Below are 6,941 nucleotides of genomic sequence, written 5' to 3'. Positions count from 1 at the left end.
TATTCTTATGACAGGATCTATAAAAGATTCTGCTGAAGTCAATGAAGTTATGCTGACAAAGCAGCTGAGAATCTAGCCTGGAATTTTATCTCATTAGATTCTACAAACTACTTTAGGAATAGAAAAGCAGCACTATCTCCACAAGATAATCTGTCTGTTTGTATGGCTTTTAGCCAAGTATTACAGTAATTACTCTATTTTTGTCATTTGGCTTAATTTCAATAATGTCTATTACTATAGCAAGGTCTTCTTCCATTGCCATACATTCTAGTTCACTTATTTTTTGCTTTTAAGCTTGCATTAATATACAAATATTTATCATGTTAAGTTTTGGTTAGGTACCTAGAGAGCAAACTCTCTAGTGCAACATCCAGTTCCTTTCCCAGAATCTAAGTTGATACAGAGATACGCTTGTATGTCCAACCCTAATGCTCCTTGGCACCTGCTGGCTTTTTCTCAGCTCTCACTTTAAATGATCTCCACACATTTTTGTTTACTAGCAGACTGGTTCTCCTTTAGCTAAGGTAGAGCTCATCCATTCAGTAGAACTTTCGGAAAAGTTCTACAGTACTTCCTGCACTTCAGTTTTTCTTTTTTACACTCTTTAATATGCTTATTAATACTCTAAAGTTCCACACACAGGGTCAGTTAAATACAGTAGAGGGAACTTTACAAACTTCTAAAAGAGCCCTGCTCCTACATCTTCTCCTAGGAACCTCAGGTTTGCCTACACAAAAAGTTACTGCAGTCCAAGCTAGAGTGAGAATCTATAGCACGCAATCTTGCTGCACAGTAACATCCAAAGTGGACACTGCTACAGCGTAGTCCAGACTCAGTGGCAAAATGAAGGCAGCAATTAGAAATAACAAAGCAATACATAATAAATGGAAACAAATGGAAAATAAATAGCAATCACTATGAATTACAAGTTATAAGGTACAGAAAATTTATATGGAAAAAGAAAAAAATGTCTGGCCCATAGCACAAAGGCCAATGAGTATGTTTTATTTTGCTTTTAAAGCATATAACACCCAAGAAATCCTAACAATAAGTCTATTACTAGATGGAGATGGTAAAAATTGTCAATAGATGCAAAAAAGGCAAACATGTTCAATAAAGAATTTCTCTTCAGTATTTGGTTAATATGTATCCCAGGAGGATGAAGTATTTTCTAGCCCATTCATAAATAAGATGTTGTACCAGTATAGATATATCTAAATCAACAAGCCCAGACAACTTGCACCCAAGAGTTCTAAGAACTGGATGAGGAGAAAACTGTCCTGCTAATGTTGATTTTTAATAAATTGTGGAATATTTGGGAAATTTCAATGGACTGGAAGAGTATTAAAAAGGGCACGTGAGATGATAATTATAAGCTAGTGACCCTTACAATAATGCCAGGCACAATAACAGAAGGACTAATACCAGTCAATAATAATCAACATGGTTCTATGGAAAATAGATCTAGTTGCAGAAGCCTGATTCATTCTTTGAAGAGGAAGCAAGTTTGCTTGACAAAGGTAATTGCATAGATGTAATATACAAAGACTGGTGTAAGGCATTTGACTTAGTACAGCATGACATTGTGATTAAAAAGTTAGCACTGGTGCTTTATTAATATTGCAGTCACATAGAGTAAGAACAGGGATAGTGACAGATCTCAAAGTAAGTTTCAATGGGGAATCATCACCATATGAGAATATTTCTAGTGGGGTGTTCCTGATTGGTAGTAGGAATGATGCTATCCAACATTTTTATCAATGACCTGAAAAGTAAATACAAAATACTGCTGATCAAATTTGCAGATGACACAAAAATTGGTGGTAAATGGTGTAGCAGAGTAGTTTCTGTCTTCCTATGCACACCTGGTATGCCTGTCTCAGTTTCCCCTTCATTTGCTCACAAAGAAGGAATATAACCTCTGTCAGCATTCAGTTCAGAGACCCTAGGCATAATTTATCCACATGTATATGAAACAATACACAGAACCTTTGTGAGAAAACTATTTTTCCTAGAGCACAGAATCACAGCAGTTTTCCATATTCCTTTTAGGGACATCATTTGTAGCTCACCTTCCCAACAGTCCATTTCCAATCTTGTTCCAGTTGCTTTCTGCCCTTGTTTCAGGGCTCTACTCTCCAGCGTACCCCTATTTGCTTCTTATTAATGACTCTAGTAGCCCCAGACAGGGGTGCCAATAGAATTGCCAGATCCCTGGCAAGGTGTGTGTGGGAGGCCAGCTCTGCATTCCTAGAAGGGTGGGGCCTCAGGCAGAAGGCACAGATCTTGGAGCAGCCAGCCCTCACCTCAGTGTCACCTGGAGTGCACTGTACCACGTCCCGCAACCTCCCACCAGTCCTCAGAGCTGCCCAGAGCATGTTGCATGGCACTCCAGTGGTGATTTAAAGGGCCTGGAGCTCCATCCGCCAGTGGCAATGGGCTCTTTTGAATTGCTGGGCCCCATGGCAACTGCCCCCTTTGATCTCCCCCGTCAGTGGGCTGGCCCTGGTCCTGTTTTTCACATGACAGCATCATTTAGTGTTCCACTACACAGGCCTCCTCAACTGAGAGTCCCACCCCTGGTTAGCCAACCTCCCTCCAAGACTAACCCCAAGTCCCTGGGCTCAGCTTCCTGCAGTCCTCTGCATTTCCCATCATATTCCACTCACCCAGGCCTCTGCCTGCAAGTCCTACTTTGCCCTCAGATTCATCTTCCATCATCAATCTTGTTTTGAGTTCAGCTTCCCTTAACCAACTTCCCCTTCTTCCTGTCAGCCTTTGCACGAGCATCTCTACTTCAACACGGGTTCCCTGCTCTGGGCAGTCCTCACCAAGAATATATTTCTTTTGCTCTTCTCAGCAACTCAGTAGTGCAACGGTTCTCTGGTGTTATTGTTTCCTTTTGGGTCTCTCTTTTTCTCCTCAGGCTGCTCACCTCTGCCTCCTGTCTTATATGTTTTTACACGCTGGTGGCTCTTTGTGGGCAGACCAAGAATAGTTGTTTTTACAGAAAAGCTGTGTTATGTCATTGTCATAGTCTCTTCTTCTGACATTTTTCATCATTTATATTATCCAAATCTAAATTTCTCAGATGCTTTCACAGGACATAATTCTGAGAAACCACAATCTTTGTTTTTGAAGCACAGGAGGAGGGGCCATAGTTCAGGCATCAATACCAGCCCTTCAAACTTTGGGCAGGAGTATCAGTAGCCTGACCTCGCTTTCTCTCCTTTTGTACTGCTGCAGCAGCCAGTAGATATTGAAGGAGGACAGAACTCTGCAGTATGTCCTGCATACCAAGAGTGGTGAAGAAAACAGCAAGAGAGCTCCTTTTGCAGCTGCTGACAGGATCTAAAACAATAGTGGGTGCAATGTATGGGAGCAGCAGCTAGCTAGCCTCAGAAAGGGTCAAAAATCTAAGCATAGGTTGAATCAATATTTTTAGATAGGCTTGTGAAATGTTTTACTGCTATATTTAACTCCCCCGCCACAATCAATATTGTTCAGTATTAGCCCATTACTATATAGAGATCTAGTTGATAGATTGAGGAGACAGTTAGCAAGTCTGCTCGTGGCTCTGGTTCAGTGGGGGGCAGAAGTGATGGAACTGAGGCTAACTTTGGGGAACTCCACCTGCCACTCACGAATTATAGTGTGACTGGAAGAGGACCAAGTTGAAATCTCAGAGGTGCTTTCCAGAAAAGAAACGTGATAACATGCACAACTAACCCGTGGAATTAATTACCTGAGGGCAATATCAAAGTCAAGAGTCTACAATGATTTTTAAAGATTATGTATTCATATGAATTAGAACACAGGTTAGCAAAATTATTTCAGGCAATGAAGCTGTAACACAGGAGAGCTGGCCAGTTGGTGAAGCAAGGCTAAGGCAGGCTTCCTGCCTACCGCAGGTCTACTCCACTCCAGCATGTCCCTGTCGCTCCTGGAGTAGAGGGTGCATGGCTTTGCACACTCCTCCTGTCTACTGGCACCACTACCTCAGCTCCCATGGGCCACATTCCTGGCCAATTCCCCATTCCTGGGCAATGGGCACCACCAATAGAAACAAAATATTATTTGTAAAAAGATAGTAAGTGGATAATTACTTCAGCCAAAACAGGTTAGGCATTTTAGAACTCACTACTCAAATAATTAAGTTTAGGTGTAAGAGAAATAAAAATTATGAAATGCACAGACCAGTCAAAACACTACAATAACACACTGTGAAAGAATAAAATTACAGAGAATGTGTGCGCAAGACAGGAAGTTCCAAGTAGTAACAACAATACAAGTATGTACTGGGAGGGGAATATGTGTAACCCAGAGAGAGAGATGACTGCTGATTCTGGCTAATGGGAGCAGTAAGGAAAGCCTCCAGGTGAGCAGTTTTCTGTGCTGCTGTTCCCCCAGCTGGGGGAGAAGGAGTGGAAGTGCACAGAGCTGCTTCCTTCTCCCACAAGCCAGATCCGACCTGTAAGGCTTGGGGCTAGCGTGCCAGTGTAGACTCTCCCCTGCAACGGATGGGGTCATCCCCAAGCCCATGACTCACCTGCAAGATGGTCCCAAACCACTAGTGGTCCATGGACCACACTTTGAGAATCAGTGCTTTAAGTTATAAGAGGAAGCTTCATACCAAATTTTATGGTTCTAGCTCTTACTGTTTTAGGAGGAATTCTTGAACAAAGAGATGAACGGACAGACAGACTCCCTTGCTCACAAACTTTCTCAAATATGTAGTAGATAGTGAATAATCATATCCCCTCTCAGCCTTCTTTTTGCTAGGCTAAATGGTCCAAGCTCTTCTAGTTTTCTCATAATACAGGACCTCCACTGCCCTCATATTAGATTCTCTTTTTCTGACCTTGTTCCCATTTGAATTAGTCTTTCTAGAACAGGGATGAGCAAAAGAGCCTCCGTGGGCCAGATCTGGCCTGCCAAGTGGGTGGATCTGGTCCATGGAAGCCCTGCTGCTCCCCTGCCGGGGGGTGGGGGAACATGCAAAGCCTCCTCCCGTCCTGCCAGGAGCACGTGGCGCTTTCAAGCGCCGTGCACTGCAGGGGAAAAGTGGAAAAGGCTTTGCGTGCTGCCGCACCCCCTATTCGGCCTAGGAGCAGGGGAGTGTGAGAAGTCTCCTCCCACACCGGGGCATGGGTACCTGGGAGGAATGTGAGGGTGAGGGGGGGCAAAGGCATTCCCTCACCCCTAGATCAATCATTGTCTGGGGATGGGGAACCTGGAAGTATCTTGGTCCTGCCCCTTCTATTTGATGCCCTGCCCCTTCCACCTGATGTCCCACTCCTTCCTGTGTGGCCCGGGGTCACTTCAAAAATTTCCAAAGTGGCCCCTGGCAAAACATTATTGCCCACCCCTGTTCTAGAACATGGATGACCAGGAATTGTACACATTTTTCCAAATAATGTCTTACCAATACCTTGTTCAATTAATACTTCTCTATTTTGGAAATGCCACACCTCACATCACACTGGTGGCTCATGGTCCTCTTGTGATCAACCCACACAACCAGATCTCTCCTCTGCTGCTTTCAAAGCGCAGACAAATCCCCATCTTACAGCAGAAATTCTTTATTATTAGCCCCTACATATGTGACTTTGCACTTTATGAAGCTGAATTTCATCACTTCTTACAAGGTCATCCAGATCTTCCTGTGTAATAATCCAGTCCTCCTCTGTACTGATAACTCTCAACTTTATAATCAGCAAATTTCATTAGCACATGCCTTATTCTTGGACCAAGGTCATTAGATAAGCATTGATTAAGATGGGTCCTAAAATCAATCCTTGAGAAACTCCTTTCGTAACCATCCTCCAGTTCAACAGTTCACTATCACCAGTTTGCTTTCTCTTCAAACTAGTGACCATCGACATTATTATGGTTTGTACTGATGCCCATCTTCTCTAATTCAAGTACTGTAATGCCTTCAAATGAGAAGGCATTACAGTATTTATTAAATCTTTATCAAATGTTTTAGCAAAGCCTGTTTACTTCCCTCAGCTAAAAACCACCCAGTTCTTACCTCAAAGAAAGAAATCAGGTTACTGTGGCATGAGTTACCTCCAATGAGCAACCCAGCTTGCATAAAATATAGGGTTGCCAGTTTTCTTGTCTTACCCAACTCCTTCTTCTAGGTTCTGTCCCCTGCTTGCTCCATCCCCCAGTCTACCTTATTTGCTCTCCTCCACTGTCTCTTCCACCAGCCTGGGGCATGGGAAGGAATTGAGGGCATCACCTGAGGCGCAGGCTCTGGGGTAGGGAGGTTAGGAATTCATGGTGCAGGAAGGGGCTCAGGATTATGGTAGGGAATTGGGCTGCAGTAGGGCTTAGGAGTAGGTGCTTATCCTGATTCCCAGGAAGCAGCTATCAGGTCCCTGAAGCCTCTAGGCACAGAGAAGCTTCAGTTGCATACCTTGAGGCCTCGCATTTGCAGGCACATCCACAGCTCCCATTGGTTGTAGTTCCTGGCTAATGAGAGCTGTAAAGCCAGCACTCTGGGCACTGCTCTAGGGTTGCCAGGTGTCCAGTATTCACCCGGACAGTCTGGTATTTTCGCTTCCTGTCCAGTAAAACAATTCAGAAAATACCTGGCAACCCTACAAACACTCAGCAACAGGCCTTCCCCCCCCCCCAACATCCCCAGCCCCCCGACCCCCAACCACATGCTTACCAGGTTCCACAAGGCTACCAGCACAAAATGGCTGCCAGCAAAAAGACCAAGGGGAAGCAATGACTCCCCTGTTCCTATCCCTGCACTCACTCTTAAAGGGGACATGATGTCTTAATAGTGTTTCATTTTAATTTTGTTTTGTTTTGCTTAGTAAGTTTTTGAGTCCTTTTCTTTTTCTTTTGCTCAACAACTTTGGTCCCCTCCCCCCTTTTTTCTTCAAGAGATTTTTTTCCCAGTGTGTTTTTTTGGGGGGAGGGCA

Source organism: Pelodiscus sinensis, chromosome 3 (genome assembly GCF_049634645.1).
Source record: "Pelodiscus sinensis isolate JC-2024 chromosome 3, ASM4963464v1, whole genome shotgun sequence".
NCBI lineage: Eukaryota > Metazoa > Chordata > Testudines > Trionychidae > Pelodiscus > Pelodiscus sinensis.
The sequence above is the reverse complement of the archived record's forward strand: the minus strand, read 5'-3'. Positions refer to the sequence as shown.